Source organism: Triticum urartu, chromosome 1 (assembly GCF_003073215.2).
Source record: "Triticum urartu cultivar G1812 chromosome 1, Tu2.1, whole genome shotgun sequence".
Taxonomy (NCBI): Eukaryota; Viridiplantae; Streptophyta; class Magnoliopsida; order Poales; family Poaceae; genus Triticum; species Triticum urartu.
The window spans coordinates 296,076,539-296,081,991 of record NC_053022.1 but is presented as its reverse complement, the minus strand read 5'-3'; the positions used below and the strand labels follow the sequence as shown (position 1 = coordinate 296,081,991).

Sequence of the window (5,453 nt, the reverse complement as noted above, 5' to 3'; positions counted from 1 at the left end):
GGAATCAAGCTCATGCAATTGTGTTCTCCCTTTTGTTTTTCTTCTAAATTTTTTTACTCTCTTGGACCGCTGAAGGAGGGCAAGTGCTAACCGCGTGCACGCCGGTGAAGGGTCTGGCGTCCTCTGGCCTCGCCACCATCGGAGCAGCGCTAGAGGTGGAGGCCATCGAAACCCTAGCCACGAGGTAGGGTTGTGGGTGGATGGAAGGAGTGGATCCTGACGCATGGATGGACGCGGCAGGACGAGGTCCGGCGGACCCGGCTACCGGCGATCTGTGAGGGGAGAGGAGGATCACAGCGGCATGCCGGATCCAGCCACTTGTAAACTGTACCATCTTCGAGTTAGTATCTGGCTATCGAGAGGGAACGTGTCCGGTTTATGAAGGAAGTGTGTTGCACGTTGCTCCGTTGACCTCGAAACTTCTCGTGCTCTCAAAGGGGGGCATTTCATGACACGTTCCCGGGCATGGCATTTTTTGCGACCGCCTGGAATATTTGAGACATTTACTGCATCTGTAGGGCTTCAATGTGGAAAAATGCAGATCTGCACGGCGGCCACCTGAAATGATGTCAATAAGTGGTTTGTAAATCATATATGATGTCTTTGCAGTATGCGTAGGCCTAGTGCAACGAAAGGAGGAGGAGCCATACCACTGGGGGGCGAATGTACCTCGGCGGCATGTCGGATCTAGCCGTAAAAATCCACGGAAAATCATACGATGCCGGAAATCCTCGGGACCTGGCACGGTGTCTTCATATGGCCCTTGTAAGGTGTGGTAAAAATTTGAGCGTGTTTCGCAAAAGTCTGACCGGCGGCCACTTGTAAACCGCACCATCTTTGGGTTAGTATCTTGCTATAGAGAGATAATGTTTCGGTTTGTGAAGGAACTGCGCTGCCCGTTGCTCCATTGACCCCAAAAATTCTCATGCTCTCAAAGGGGGCCATTTCATGAAACGTGCCAGGACATGGCATTTTTCGGGCACGCCTGGAATATTTGAGACATTTACTGCATCCGTAGGGTTTCAATGCGGGAAATCACATATCTGCACAGCGGCCACCTGAAATGTTGTCCAAAAGTGGTTTGTAAAATCATATATGATGTCTTTGCAGTATGCGTCGGCCTAGTGCAACCAAAGGAGGAGCAACCCCACCACGGGGAGGGGCAAATGTACCTCGACGAGATGTCAGATCTAGCCGTAAAAATCCACGAAAAATCATACGATGTCGGAAATCCTCGGGACCTGGCACGGTGTCTTCATATGGCCCTTGTAAGGTGTGGTAAAATTTGAGCGCGTTTCGCAGAAGTCTGACCGGCGGCCACTTGTAAACTGCACCATCTTCGAGTTAGTATCTTGCTATAGAGAGAGAATGTTTCGGTTTGTGAAGGAACTGCGCTGGCTGTTGCTCCGTTGACCTAAAAAATTCTCATGCTCTCAAAGGGGGCCATTTTATGACACGTGCCAGGACATGGCATTTTTCGGGCCCGCCTGGATTATTTGAGAAATTTACTGCATCCGTAGGGTTTCAATGCGGGGAATTGCAGATCTGCACGACGGCCACCTGAAATGATGTCCAGAAGTGGTTTGTAAAATCATATATGATGTCTTTGCAGCATGCATAGGCCTAGTGCAACCAAAGAAGGAGGAGCCCCACAACTGGGGGGCGAATGTACCTTGGTGGCATGCCAGATCAAGCCGTAAAAATCTGTGGAAAATCATACGATGCCGGAAATCCCCGGGACCGGGCACAGTGTCTTCATATGCCCCTTGTAGGGTGTGGTAAAAGTTTGAGCGCGTTTCGCAAAAGCCTGACCGGAGGCCGCTTGTAAACTGCAGCATCTTCGAGTTAGTATCTAGCTATCGAGAGAGAACGGGTCTGGTTTGTGAATGAAATGCGTTGCCCATTCCTCCATTGTCTATTTCAACCCTCCATCGCACTTGTATACATATATTAAGACACAATGCAAGTTTTGGTACCATTGATACCCCCAAGGCCCCCGACCGACCTAATCCTAGCCCGGTTGACCCGAAGATCTAGGCCTTTGACTTTCACCGAACAGCCTTTGACCAACGTACTTTTCCACCTGGTTGTGATAGGTCAGCCCATAGGAACATTTCAAAACAAGGTCTGGGCCCAACACACCAGCGGACCCCCCTCGTGTCGACCCGATGCGGCCATTCCCCCCCCCCCTGCAAGTGTCGGCGGCAGCGCCTTCCGTGAAGGGGGTCACATTCCGGAGCCGCGTGTCGTTTGTTTGCACCTGACAGCATACTTCCAGACATGTAAGAGGACCTGGCGCAAGATTTGATGGCATAGCTAACCCCCAAAGGCCCCCGACCACACTCGTAGACATGCGAAGAACAATCCATGGTGGGGGATTTTTCACATACTCCTGCATCTTACAAAAATATAATAAATTGCCACACATATTATATCATATGTGTCTGCACTATGTAAAAATCTCATGAATTGATTACGCTTCAAGTGTTCAGGAATATTCATGCAACGCCAAAACCGCAGAAGGATTACTTCGATTGCATCGCCGTTCATGAGGGCAAACCTCACACCGGAGCCGCGTATTGCCTCTTTAGACATGGCACCACATCTTTCGACATGTATGAGGACTCGGCGCGATGCTCTCGTGGCATTGTCCCCCCCCCCCCCCCCCAAGGCCCCCGGTCAGCCGAACCCTGGACAAGTTGACCCGGAAATCTACGCCTTTGACTTTCACCGGACGATCTTTGACCAATGGACGTTTTCACCTGGTTGTGATAGGTCGGCCCATAGGAACACTTGAGAACAAGGTCTGGGACAAACCCACCATAAGATTCCCTTCGTGTCAACCCAACATGGCCGTTTCCTCCCTCCAAGTGACAACGGCATCGGCGTCCATGAAGGGTCACACTCCTGAGCCAGTTGCCTTTGCACCCGCCACCACAATCCTTGAAACAGTCTGATGAAGCAAACATGATTTAAGTTTGTTCAAATTTGAAACATAGATAGCACATAATCCTTTCAAGATTCTGATAAAAAACCATATGAATTTCGTCAAAATCAATCCAAGTATCAATTACTTATGATTTTAATAAAGCAGAAGGACCTATATGCAAAAGTACAGAAGGCCACATTTCTAACATACCCAAAAACAAAAACAAATTGGATATTCATAATCTATGGAAAATTCTACCCTAAATCGATGTATAATTTGTGTATGTTTAAGTTTAGATAAGTTAGATTTAAATTAAACAAAATTTAACTTAAAAGAATTTTAAAATAAAAACAAATAATATCTATGCCTACGGCCATGCCGTAGGCATAGTTCTCAGCCAGGGGCTGCCAGGAGGTGCCACGTGGCGGGGCTATGCCGACGGCAAGGCCGTAGGCATAGATGGAAAACTATGCCTACGGCTTTGCTGTCGGCATAGATCTGCCACGTGACAGCTCCTAGTAAAAAAATATAGATAATATCTATGCTGACGGCCGCCGTCAGGGCCGTCGGCATAGATTTGACGGCGTCAGCCCGCCGTTTGTCCCTGGGCCACCAGGGCCACATCTATGCCGACAGCCTAACTATGCCTACGGCCACCGTAGGCATAGATCGATATATGCCGACGGCCTAACTATGCCTACGACTGCCGTAGGCATAGATGGAGGTATGCCGACGGCTTCTCTATGCCGACGGCTTTTCCCAGGCCGTCTGCGTAGCTTGAGTTATGCCGACGGCCCCGACAAAAAACCGTCGGCATAGATAAGGCCGTAGGCATATAGGGTTATTCCGGTAGTGATATGAGTTTACGCGACCAAATCTCGACCGCCTTAGGGTCCAATACAGAGTGCAACACGCAGCGGCCCCCAACACGATGCCACACGGATTACAAATTCCGGTGTAAGCTCAACACCAAAATGAAAGCCAACATTATTATTTTATAAAATATTTTGATGTTTGGCTTCTACGCACGCCGCCGGACCAGAGTATGCTATTGTCTAGAGAAGAGGTTCTTCGTTTTTTAAGACTTTTGCGGGTTTTGACGTATTCCATGAAGAAACATGGTGTAACTATTTTCCCTCCCCAACGTCTGAACGAATTAGCACTGCTCAAAAATACAAATACTTCGAAGCAAGCACGTATAATGAATTCTATGTGATGAAAGCAATTTTTTTGAAAAGAAATTCATCATACCAAAAAAACTAGGATTTATATAAATAAGTTATACCTGAAGAAACATTTTCCCTTAAAGAAGTTGTACATGAGAGTTAGAGGCAAGTTCCGCGTTGGCTGTTTTAGGGAGGTTGTCAAACGGCTAGTCAAGTAGTGAGCAACATAAGATTCGATTCGAGTCAATGGTAGGGGCACCTGAACTGAAGTGTGTGTATGTCGTCTTTGGATATCCTTGACACACACAAGAAACATGACTATAGGGAATGGAAAAGGAGCAAACAAAGCAAGATGAGAAAAAGGTGCAAACATGTGTATAGTGAAACAAGTACTGGTCCGACTGCGACGCTTCCTTCAATCACTCGCTGTTTGGTGGCTCTAAAACAATCTTGAATGAGCCGAGCCGAGCCTTGAGAGAATTCTGGATGCAGGCCCCTTCTGCTCTCTGACATAATTTAGTTAGTACTCCCTCTATAAACTAATATAAGAACGTTTAGAATACTAAAGTAGTGATCTAAACGCTTTTATATTAGTTTAGAGAGGAAGTACCATTTAAAAATAAGTGAAACTATACTTTTCTTATAATAACATCCACCAAATGCAAGTTGCAACCCACCTCTCCCGCGGGCTCTTGGTTGGCCCTTGCTCCAGAGCAAAAACTGCACTGGACAGGTCCTTCTGCTCTCTGAGTACTGGTGTTGAGCAGCGAGCTAGGCCCTTGAAGCCGATGCAGATCCGGCGAGCCGAGATATATACCCGGCTAGCTATCATTGTTGGGGCGGCCAGATGGTGTGAGGCCCTCTCGCTGGCGCAACCTGTCGAGCAGGTGTTGGACGGGGGAGCTTGAGGTCCCAGGTCCCGGCCCCATCTGGTCCTCCGCCGGTGGGTGGCATTCACACAGCAGAGCGTACGACGTCGAGGAGTGGTTGGGGCGGGGGGCTTGAGGTCGCAGGTCGCCTTGAATGCGAGGACACAGAGTCTTTGGCCGGTCCGCGGCGTTCACACATTCACAGCGGAGCATACGCACCTGTCGACCGGGGGTTGGGGAAGGGGCCAGACTGGCGGAGTAGCCTTGATTTGAACGCCATGTGGCTCTTGTCCGGCTGGCGGCATTCATGGTGGAGGCCTGGAGGGCGACGGCTGAGCGGTGGAGTCATCTTCGTTGCCACGTGATTCTTCACCGGCGGCGTTGATGGCGGAGGGCGACGGCGGGTGGACGAGGGAGTCCGTTGGACCGGACGCTACTAGATAGCTACTCTACCCTAGGCTGTCGAGACGGAGGCCGCCGTTAACCGGA

General features: G+C 49.3%; 1 long non-coding RNA gene across 6 annotated transcripts; it reads right to left on the bottom strand.

Moving 5' to 3' along the window:
• LOC125508600 lies at window positions 1-5,049 on the bottom strand. 6 transcript variants are annotated; one of them, XR_007283628.1, is made up of 5 exons: window positions 4,215-5,049; window positions 1,673-2,953; window positions 1,173-1,560; window positions 651-1,058; window positions 1-558 (listed from the first exon to the last, which is right to left on the bottom strand). It is a non-coding gene; the product is annotated as an uncharacterized LOC125508600 (long non-coding RNA). The 6 variants fall into 6 exon arrangements; XR_007283634.1 differs by having other exon boundaries at window positions 1,673-4,677; window positions 4,773-5,047; XR_007283637.1 differs by having other exon boundaries at window positions 1,673-4,670; window positions 4,773-5,047.
• Between the last annotated feature and the right edge of the window lie 404 nt (window positions 5,050-5,453).